General features: G+C 38.0%; 1 protein-coding gene across 5 annotated transcripts in view; it reads right to left on the bottom strand.

The window, feature by feature from the left end:
• Positions 1 to 12,214, bottom strand: part of LOC107265537 (serine/threonine-protein kinase tricorner) — a 62,316-nt gene that overhangs the window by 34,712 nt on the left and 15,390 nt on the right. The gene's annotated exons all lie outside the window — the stretch shown is intronic.

Raw genomic sequence — 12,214 nt, 5'->3', positions numbered from 1 at the left:
ACACGAGTGACGTGCACGTGTGTGTAATCTCTCAAAGGATCATCAGTTCCTAAGTAAATAAATGGAATCGACTAATTATCTGGTAAATGTTGCAGTTTCACGATAACGGTCTGCGCGTAATCACATATAGCAATTATCGTTTATTTACACTTCCCGCGTGGAGTCGCGCACGTGCAATTCCACGTGACAAAACATATTCACAAAGAGGAATTGCAATTTCGTTAAAAAAAATCATACAACTTCAACGATTGACGCGGATCATGAAAATTTTAAAAACCAATGGAATTTCACGATTACGTTAGTTAAATTGTGGAATTGCGAGACGTCAAGGCAGACTTATAAGCTTTTCCATCCTTCGTCATGTTTCTGTATTTTTTTAAATATCTTTTTTGGATTGTGATAATCTTGAACAAAAACGAACGTCTTTAGAAAACGATGCGTCGGAAGAGCGTCATCAACTATTTTACGTATGGAATTGCGAAATACCAAGGTCGTAAACAAGCCGCACGAGAATCTTCCTATGACTTAGATAAATACATTCATACATGAAAGCATGAATATATGCATATTAAAACGTACTTCAATGTGCATTTAATTACGCAATCGTCCTAAAAAAACATACCGTTCATCCAGTCAATAGCACATATGGCACATATTCATATGAGAAGTTCCGAACACTCTGCGAAAGCATATGATGTAAATCGCCATTGTAAATTTAACCCGTTGAAAAGTCCGTCAGTAGTTCAATGACCACTACTGATCAGACATATCTGCTAGCCCATATGTAGGTAATAGTAGATACCTGCCGTGTCCGATGGTAAATTCTTAAAAATATATCTTTAAGAATTTTGATATAGCTATAGGATATAAATGTAGGATTTATGCTCTCTCGATATCGGAGATATACTTTAGATATATGAAATATACAAGCCACATTATTGATATATGTGAAATATATTCAATTCGATATACGGGATATATTGCGGGGGGACGATATATTAAATATATAAATATATTATAAAAATATATTTTTAAATATATCTTACCTACATGACGTGTTAATGGCTATATATATAAATACGATAGGCTTATCAGGCACATAAGTAACATATGCATTCATCGCGGTGCAAAATAGCGTGAGTTAACAAAACTTCGAGTTCGTCAAATTCGCAATAAAACATGGGCAGCTCGACCGACATGAAATCACGCAACTGCCTAAGAATCAAATTCATATGCGATTATTGAACGTTGTAAAGAGAGCACATATGTACAGCCCATAGGTCGAATGTATGATAAATAGCCACGTAGAGGTAAGTTAAAGTACATACGGATATGTACATATATGCCCCGAATGAAGCAAGCTTGTTTAGAGACAAAAATCTTAATAAGAAAAATAATTAATTGTCCGTACCAGCTTACCCGCTTAGTTGTACTGCCCGCGGAGTGACAGTGAATTTCAAAATTGAAAAAGAAAAAAATTAATCAAAACGAACAAACAACTGCGCGGCTACAGTCACGTGGCACCATGCGATATTTCACAGGTGCGCGTAGGCGAAACTGTGCGGAAAAAAGAGAGAGATAAAAAGTCAAAAAAACTTACATGCCAGTTTTTTTAGGCAGATGCCTAAGGCTCGGAAGATTTCACTGGGTGAAAGGAACGCCCGTATTCCACAGTCTGTGATTGGCGTGCGTGAAAAGAGCATACGCTTCTTTTCATTCCGTCGTTCATTTTTTGGTACTTTTTTTTAAAAAAGAAAAGTTTCCTCCCAAATCTCTAGCGAGTGCGCGATCTGCTTTACCCAGTGTTGACGCTTATGCGTCGCGACGCTTCCATGTGTGGAATTTCAATTAGCGTTATTAATTGTCGTTAATCTCGGGTGCCGTTGTCGTTAATGCGTTATAAAAATTATTATTTTGCATATTTTTCATTATATGTCTTAGTCATGTATTTGGTATTGCCAATACGGACCAGATTGCCGCGAATAAACATTACGAAGACGCGTGCGACTGTACGTGGAATTGCGCACGTGAACAAACTGAAATTGAAAGGAAGCGTACACAGACAATTCCGTACGGAAGTGCGCAGGATGAACCCACACAAACCCTGCACGCGGTAATACAATGGCTGATTCTATTCGCTACTTTCTATTCTATTATCCGCAATTCCCATAAGCTGTTCTCATACGGTCGTATATAGGCATGCCCGCGCATTTAGCAAAAAATATTCCTAAATGTACAGGGTGGGACATTTGATTCTTCCATTTGGGATACCATCGGCATTTCATCGAACATCACAAAACGTTTGAAGCATAGGTCGTTCAGTTTCTAGGGGGTAAGATGGCCTGTTCAGTTTGACCTTAAACGACGTTGCCAAGGTCATGAGAAGGTCAACGAAACTTTTTTTAAATAGGAACCCATATTTCGTACTAAGTATTATTAAAGCTGACATCAATTGCCTACATTATCCATACGTATCGATAGACTGTCTCTCTCTCTCTCTCTCCCTCTCCTTTTCTCCCCCCCCCTCTCTCTCTCTTTCCCCCTCTCTCTATCGCTGTGTATGCGTGTGTGCCTGATAAACATTCTCATAAAGTAGATTTCTCAACTTTTTTTCAGACTTATTATTTCAAATATCTCTCGACTATTAGTGTATTTCAACAGATGGTAAGACACGCACACACGCTGGTCAAACTCAAGGTCAAACTCAACTTACTTCCCGCTAAAAAGTGAACCACTTCTGTTGCAAACATATTTTTGATACTCAATGAAATGTCGATGGTATATCAAAAGTGGAAGAGCTACGTGCCCCACCCTGTATATATTTGTAATTAAAAAACAATTAATATGTTGGAATTTCATACTTTGACTTGCATACATTTCATATGTATGCATATACTTAATGCATATAAATGTTTATCGCAATTGCCCGTTCAATTAAAAAAAAGAGATAACAAACTCGCTACAGTAAAGTGGATTTTCTGGAATTGTTAGTGATAAGCAATGCATGTTCCACCAGGGTTATATTATATACTATGCACAGTGCGCAATAAGAATTTGGCAAATCACGGTAATGAGTGCAACTCCAAGTGACACGATACCACACGTGCATGTTATCAATTAATAGTTTCAGTAATTGTTTGTCATCCGTTATCGATAAATATTTTGTAGCGTTAATAATAAATTCGTGGATAGTAAGCAATAATCGTAGTCGGTTCACCGATTGGCCAATCGCTAACATCCGAGCGATATTGCAGCCACTTCCGGTCTTCATGCTTTCTTAACATTTAGAAGCGCGTGCAAATTACATGGCTCCGGATCTTCGTTTTAGAGCCGTGCAAATCCGTAATTCCGTAACAGTCGTGTCATTACCGCGAGACGGCATCGAGTAATGAAAGGCAAAAGAAAATAAAAGAATATTTAAAATACGCAATTCCACCGACAACCAACTGCATTGCGGTACTAAATAAATGGAATTGCGATTAAAAAATGACAAACTGACAATTACGTAGAGTGTAACGTACGTTTTTAAAAAAATACCGAATTTGACGGTATTTGTCAATGATACCTCTCTAGGAAATTGCGTGCTGTGCGGCCTAACGAAATTATCGTTGCAATGCAGATTCGCAACTCCACGCATCGTTACTTTGTAATGGACGTTATAAAGTGCTTATGGATATATAAAATTATCAAGCATAAAGGCATTTGTATAACTGCGCATACAGATACGTATATACTACTGATGCGATAACGATCGGAGTTGCGAAAAATTCACGGAAGCTTCGCCGCAGCGTTTCTTGTTCTCGTAAAGACGTTGGCGTAACCTTAGCCCAGTTTTCGCACAGTGGATTATGGGTAGAGGTAGGGGAGGGAGGTTTAAAGTTACTAAACTTAAATTGCAGTTTCGCCCGTGAAGTTGCAACGGAAACTAGCAAACGACCGGTTGCGAAATTCCCCCGGGACCTATATAAATGATTTCACTATCAATTAATTGGAATTGCATGTGATTAAGCTCAGTGTCAATCACTCTGAACCAGCGTTATAAATAATTTCAATTAATTTACTTCAAAAATTTAGCCATCAGCAACGATGGCCGTTGACTGACAGTAATTGAAACCTTGCTGAATTTGGTAAAATCAAACAACTACGAATATATATCATGTTCATGTAAACTCACCGAGTTTTAGCTTATTTTTACGGATTGACAATCGCACTCACCTGAAACAGAATATGAATTGTATAATTTTAATAATGCTACTGTCATACGTTATGAAAGATTTATATGTTCCTATAAAAAAAATATACATAAAATACACGTTCAACCGCCAAAACGCCAAATTCAGTCGCAAAGCGATATTATGCCAAGAGAACATTTACGACTGTAATATCGCGGTTGGTAAGCGGCCATATTTCAGACTTGTTAAAGACGATATACTGCAACCCCAAATAACCACATTGTACAATTTTACTTATAAAATCGTTTTAATTAATTATAAAAGTAATTGCGATATAACGTAATCCGATAAATAAATTACAAAAAATCATAGACATAATGAAAAGTGATAATCACAGTTGCAATCTATAATCCCGCGTACTATTAATCCATTCTCCGGGTATACGGAGTAGCAAAACCGGTTGCCATTTGCAAGCCACGATCTCGGCGAATGGTTATTGCGAAAAGCGTGGGATGACGTATAAAAGCAAGCCGCTACCTACGCGAAAACGTCAATAAACAATAACAATCTAACAAAGAGGCACGAATTATTATTCGTAGAAGTCGGTTATTATTTTTCTCGACCCCTACCACCCCTTTCGATCCATATGAAAGAGATTCAAAAATACGGTACAAAACCAAAAAGTAGACAAAATAAATAAAAATTTCTCGACGCCAAAGAAAGAGGGAAACAAAGTTATTTAGATTATATTATTTTTTGCGCTGACTTTTTTTACAACGTAATACGCGCAATTCCAAGTTTAAAGACAAAAAAAGCTCTTCCGTATAACGAGTGCAATTAACCCTCTCATGCTTCATAATTCGTTATATGTATAGCTAACATGGGCGTGATTCTATTCTCGGAGCGTACTTCGTTAGCGCAGTATATTATCGGACGACCGGACAGACGGCCGTCCTGCATTTAACGAGACTGGCAGTATAAGGTGTCTCTCTCCCGTATGTACCAATGAGATCTCGAGGACGAGGGCCAATGCTGTTCCACATCTCGATATACTAGAATTCACCGGATGACCGAATGGAACGAAGCGGAGGGTCAATTTGGTTGAAAAATAATTTTGAAAATAATTTAAAAATTATTAAAAAAAAAAAATTAATGCCACCGAAACAAAAAAAAATTGAACAAGATACAAGAGAAAAGCTCGACGACGTATAAAATTAAATTTTTATACAAAATTGCTACAGAGGCATCGTTTGGGTAATATTATAAATTAATCCTCGACGTTCCGCAATTCCCTAGTGAAATTACAACGGGCAACTTTCCAGTGACACTTATTGTTCACTGCGATCCATACGATGTACGGTAGGATGGAAAAGTTTTTCTTTTGCTATACATATACGTAAAACAGTTTACCATATAATTTCGATCTAGCATGGAAGCGAAAATTTCGCAATTCCGAATCCCGCGACGTGCCGCTTTACGATCCGAGAGCGTTGGCACTTCCGACGCCGTTCGACGCGACTGGCCAACAATGACGGCCATTGTTCCTCGTACGTCCCCATTTACATACGACCAAAACTTAACGTTGAGAAACGTTTCTATTCGATTCGTCATATAGATACGTGACCGATCATAATGCCGAGACTTGTTTGTCATTAAAGAGAAGCTTGGGGACTCGGAATTCTCTTGGGACCTTACGTCGGACGCGTGACGTCGTTTTGCTCCGTCCGTCGCCCATGGATGTGCCCATCCATAGTGAGACAGACAAATATTTCGCGGAATTGGCAACACTGGATTTCGTACCCATTTCTTTTTTCTTGCGTTTTATAATTATTTTCTTGTCCCAGAAAAAAATTATACCTCGTAAAGTTAAGAAATTTCACATATACGGTAAACGCGAAGCCTGTTTCCTATAACGTATTACAAGCACCTTAAAACGACAGCTACGTAGGACAATTCCAATTGGCTACGCCATCACGAGACGTTCTTTTTCTTACCCTTCTAATGATATTTCAAATTTTTTCTTTTTTAATAAAAAATGGCATATATTTTTTACGCACCAAATACCATACCGAAATCGTCCGACACGCTTATCCACACCCGAACACGTGGTCTGACCTCGTGCGCGTCCCACAATGCAAAGGTCTCTTATAAAATGAACCTGCAAAATATACCGAATATATTCGTGATATATCGAATATATTTATAAAATATATATCCCGCATGTATCCAAATAAATATATAGGTATATTTTCGAATTATGTAAGATATACTTAACATACATATATGATGCAAAAAAAAATATATATTTTCAAAAAAAAATCTATATCATTATATTTCATCTATATGAATTTCTCGAAAGGGCCAAAAAACGGATGTTACGTATGTGGCTGAAGGATGCACGATGCTTCAGCGACTTCCTCGTGCAGATATACATGAAAATAAGTCGGATGCTTCGGCTTATGACAAACTACACGGAGCAACGTATGAATGGCGGTTGCGTCATACGTGCGACAATTCATCGTCAGTCTACCCATTATTCTACGAGACACCTGTGTGTATCATCCCCGAGAAATTTTCTTTTATTTTCTTGTGGATCAACGTCCTCGGCGACAGAGGGGAGGGGAGGGGTGCGCGAAGGGGAGGTGGACGCAGTGTATACACGTACGTAACGTATTAATGTGCTCGAGTACCAAGAAGCGTACCGATAAGATGCGATAAGCTGAGAGTACACAGTGCATTGAATAAACAAATGAACAAAAAGGTGAACATCCGTGATTGTTCCTCAGATACGGGTACTGAAAATGGTGTGACTTGAGGGGCTTGGAAAATTAAAAAAAAAAAAAATGCAAACAAAATTTTGACGACTCTAACAATCATAATTTACCAGGTCCTGGGGGGGTCTGATAGAAGAAAATTTTCACTGTGACGAATCGATTTAGGACTGACAGAATATACTTATCATAGTGCGGAAGTGTCCTTGGACTTGTTCCTTGTGACTGTTAATTTATTTTATTCCGAAGGACTTTCTTGGCGAACAGTTGAAAGAAACTTGGACGACGATGGATTTTATCGATTTTCCAACGTTTCGCCGTACAAGTTTGTGGTGGCAGCACCGTAGTTAGTTTGTTCGACTTGTCGCGGCTGTTCGATAGTCCCGAGGTTACTTTGAGTTACGAAGTGTCTGGTAGAAGTCTGGGAAGATAGCCCACCATGATTCAAAAATTCCGGTTCCGTTGTTTGTTCTGAGTTGCTCTAAGTTTGTTCCACAATGTTCTAGAAAAACAAGTTTCTCAATTGAAATTTGTAGCGGTGAGACGAAAAAAAAACACTTTTTACGGGAACCCCCCACTTATGGAAAATCAAACTTTTTTTGTTGTTCAAGCTTGTTCTAGTTGTTCTAAATATTGTTTCAGAATATTAATACCGCTAAGTAAAGAGTACTCGAATGGGATCAAAAAAAAAAAACGTTTTATGCATATAAAATCGTTACTTTCTACTTTTAACCGACTTGCGAATACCCGATCGTTATACAATTCTAGAACAATCATCGATAGATCGAGAACAACTTGGAGCAACCTAGAAAAACCTAGATCAAGCTCTAATATCCTGGAATAACCTGGAAATCATTCGAAATGGTCCTATATCTACTTGCTATGCATAAAACGTTTTTTTGATCCCATTTCAGTATTCTTTACTTAGCGGTATTAATAATCTGGAACAATATTTAGAACAACTAGAACAATTTGGAACAACAAAAAAGGTTTGATTTTCCATAAGTAAATGTTCCAGTAAAAAAGTGTTTTTTTTTTCGCCTCATCGCTACAAAGTTCAGTTGAGACACTTGTTTTTCTGGAACATTATAAAACAAACTTAGAACAAGACAGAACAACAAGCAGAACCGGAATTTTTGAATTATGGGGGGCTAATTTCTTGCACTTGTCTGGTAGGTATGAAAATTATAATGAAAATCCCTAGCGCGAAAGGGACCAATGTCTGTTTTGCGCAAGAGACTGTTCAGGGTCGAACGATTGTGCAGGCGAGGTGAGCCTTAAGGATTTTAGTTTGTCAATTTTTCGTGAAAGTCATACCCAAGTCTCGTCCATGAAATCCATAATGGTTTAGAAGTACAAAAAAAAATCCAAAGTCCCTACAACTTTAAATGTATTATATGATCACGAATGTTCAATGACGAGTCAACAATTGGTGAATGCAGATAATAGCATAACCAAGTAATCGCCAGTTGCGAACAGTCGATTGTGTACTGGATAAAACCCGAACAGTCTAGTTCGTTAAATTGGAATTGCCGTGAACAGCATTTATGGTTAATAAACGTGATAAGATATATACGATATATACAATATCGAACAAAAATATATTTGTTCAATATTTTTTGTACAATAAAATTCGTTCAAATTGGAATTGCCGTGAACAGTAATTACAGGTAACACACAATTACACAAAATATATTCGTATATTAAATCCTATTAGAATTGCAGAGAAACACAATACAATTGTGCACGATATTAATGAAGATTTATGAAGACAAAACAAAACAAGGAAAGAACTGTTCATGAAAATTCATACGACAGCAGGATAACCATAATCGTTGTGCGCATGCGCGAGTATAGGAGGGTTCATTAATTCAGGTCGCAAGGCTAATAAATACTGTGTAGGCACACTGATGACTTACGATGACAAAGTAACACGTGGCGAATGACAATTGACAGTTCGATGCTTGACAGGTGTTGTTCCCGAGCATGACAGTTTACATGGAGCTAAAGACAGACCACCCTGAGCATGTTCACTGAATGTTCATACAACGAAAAAGTACAGCGAACAGGAGCAATACCAAAAAACAAAAAAATCATCAACCGTCACCAATAATAAATTGTAAAACAATTCCAAATTATATTTTTCAAAAAAAATAATTTTTTTTTAAATGTCTACGCACAAAATAAATACCATCCAAACTGCGCGCCTAAAAACTTTCACATGTCGACGTTCCCTCCTAATGATCTCGTAATAGCCATAGCGACTTGACCTATTAGACAGCAGTTTCGTGCGCGACCCACGCGCATTGGCTCCCTCGTGCATGACGATTAGTGACGGCATCAATTACGTATGCGCCGCGTTGTCCGCGCATTCGTGACGGTATGACGCGTCTGTTGCAGCGGTTAGTAAACGGCGCCTAAATTCAAAGCTACGATTTTCCAGCTATTAGACGTCTACCTACGGGTAGATCGTTACAAAGTCACGAAAAAAAAAAAATTTCATCGGTACGAGGTGTCGCCTGAATAATCGATCCCGACGCAGCGTAAGTATTGAACTGTTTAACGCGATCGGTTGGTAAATTTGAAAAAAGTTTCGTCCGACCGACACGGAGAGAATATAAAATTTTTCTTCGAGGACCCGCGAGGGAGTTAGCCCCCCATAACTCGAAAATTCTGGTTCCGTTGTTTGTTCTGGGTTATTCTAAGTTTGTTCTATAATGTTCCAGAAAAACTAGCTTCTTAATTGAAATTTGTAGCGGTGAGGCGGGAAACACAGTTTTTTACCGGAACCCCCCATTTATGGAAAATCAAACGCTTTTTAGTTGTTCCAAGTTGTTCTAGTTGTTCTAAATATTGTTCCAAAATATTAGTACCGCTAAGTGAAGAATACTCGAATGGGATCAAAAAAACGTTTTTTACATATAAAATCGTTCTACATTGTATAGTTCCGATTTCGAATCTTGTTCTACATTGTTCTAAGTTAGTTGCTATTACCTGATCGCTATACAAATCTAGAACAATCATCGATAGACCCAGAACCTAGGAAAATCTAGAAAAACCTAAAACAACCTAGGAAAACCTAGAACAACCTGGAATAACGTGAAAATCATTCGAAATGGTCATACATCCACATACTATTCTAAGAGCGTTCGTCCTCCTCAGCTTTTGCAGTGTTTCCCTGGTTTTACGTGTCTGTCCTACCTGATCAACCTGGAACAACCAAAAAAAGCCAAGAACAACCTGGAACAATCTAGAACAAGCTGGAGCAACTAAAAAAACTTTGATTTTCCGTAAATGGGGGGTTCCGGTAAGAAACTGTTTTTGCGCATCACCGCTACAAATTTCAATTGAGAAACTTGTTTTTCTAGAACAATATAGAACAAACGTAGAACAACTCAGAACAAACAACGAAGTCGGAATTTTCGAATTATGGGGGGCTAACTTCCCGGACCCCCCGCGAGGCTATTGAAATTCGTCGGATGTCCATCAGATCAGACACGTTTGGTTCAGTTTTTCACAGAATTGGGAAATACTCGACCGGTACGATTTTCAAATGGAAGAATTATTAGCGATACCCGTTTGTGGGTTTGTGGATCTGAAATTTGTGAGTATGATGAATTTTTTTTTTAAACGTCAACCAAGAACCCAATTTCAAATTTTCAAACGTCATCGAGCGATGAAGTTATTGCGAACAGACTCTATAGTTGCTCTCCCTATTATATGTGGCGCGTGTATTTATCGTACATACAAACACACATATATGTATATACATATAAGGGATCTATATTAGTACTAAGTGATTCCTATACTAAACGTTCAATTTCTATTTCGTCACGTATGTGACCTACTTTTCTTGGGGATATACGTGGTATATGGAGATTACCGTGACTTGACTTGCTTCGAAACACTTAGGTTTGGCGGTACCAACGTGAGAAAATTAAAAGGTTAAATTTTTTAGAGAAAAAAAAAATTATGGTTAGCTGGTATACGCTGAAAATAATATTTTAGACCAAGTCCGAAAATCGAATTGCAAAAATATTCTACAGGGTAGACGGAATACGTGCCGAGCATATCTCGTGTCAACGATACATGCGGTTGCGCCCAAATATTGATTAGAATAAAAAATATCTTATCGATAAAAAAATGTCAATTTGGATTATTGACTTTATGTCACCAGTTCAAAATAAACAGACGTCTTTTTATTCGTTGCCGAGGAACGATACGACTTAATGTGGAACAGGCTATATACCGGGTGTACGGAAAGTTTTGGACGTCAGACGAATGTTGGGACGTAATTTGTTGTTCAGTGACCGCTGGATAACAAAATGAAGCAGTGCAAATATCAGACTCGAACTGGTATGGTGTATGAAAAGGTTGTGAGTTATTTGTGAAACACCCGTTATACGTGAGAAAGGAAATACGCGACTGGTAATACAGCCTGCGTGCGTTTACGTTACCGGGCCAGGTGACAACAAGAGGAACCAGTACCGGTCTATTCAAAAGAGGGTGAATAACGTGCATGACCTTCGCATATGAAACTTCCCTAGTAAACCCTAGATTTGGACGGCGCAATAAGAGTTTCGCAAAAGTTAATTATTTAAAAAAAAATTTGATGTTTCGTCAAATTATGAAATTCCTGTACCACGAACAAAATACACTGTGTTTACCGAATTTGAAACTATCGATACGCATCTAATTGTGATTTTGGAATATTTGTTCGAATAAAAAAAATTATACGAGGTTTTTCAAAAATTACAAAATTGTAGCTACGGAAGGATCTTCCTGAGGTTTCGGCATCAGGTAGGACCTAAGGATGGTTCATTGGATTCTCTGTGGAGGGCGTGGCAGTTTTTAAATGTCCCTCTGACAAAGCTGATCAGGTCAGGTAGACGTTTCCAGGAACGAGAATCAACAGCTGATTCTCGCTTCGGCTCTTTCAGGTTAGGTTGGATTCTTTGTGGAAGCTAGCAAGGTAGCAGCTAGGTACGAGTCTCTGGCTCTCTTGAAGAAGAAAAAAAAGAAAGGAACTAGATGTCCAGTGAAATCCATCAATGAACCCACCCATTGCCCAGGTATCAATAGCTGTACAAAGTACAGCCAAAAAAAAAGCATTGAAAACTTTGAAAATCTTCAAAGAACAAAAATTAGGTAAAAATTTCTCAGGAAGCACCTGGGTATTATCTGCACTGAATCGAAGATTCCCAGAACGATCATGACAACGTTACCTTCCACAATGAAAAAAAAAAAAAAAAAAATACAAAAAATTTAAAA

The sequence above is a fragment of the Cephus cinctus genome, unplaced genomic scaffold, assembly GCF_000341935.2.
Source record: "Cephus cinctus unplaced genomic scaffold, Ccin1 Ccin1_scaffold0228, whole genome shotgun sequence".
Classification (NCBI taxonomy): Eukaryota; Metazoa; Arthropoda; class Insecta; order Hymenoptera; family Cephidae; genus Cephus; species Cephus cinctus.
This window is presented reverse-complemented; position numbering and strand designations above follow the sequence as displayed.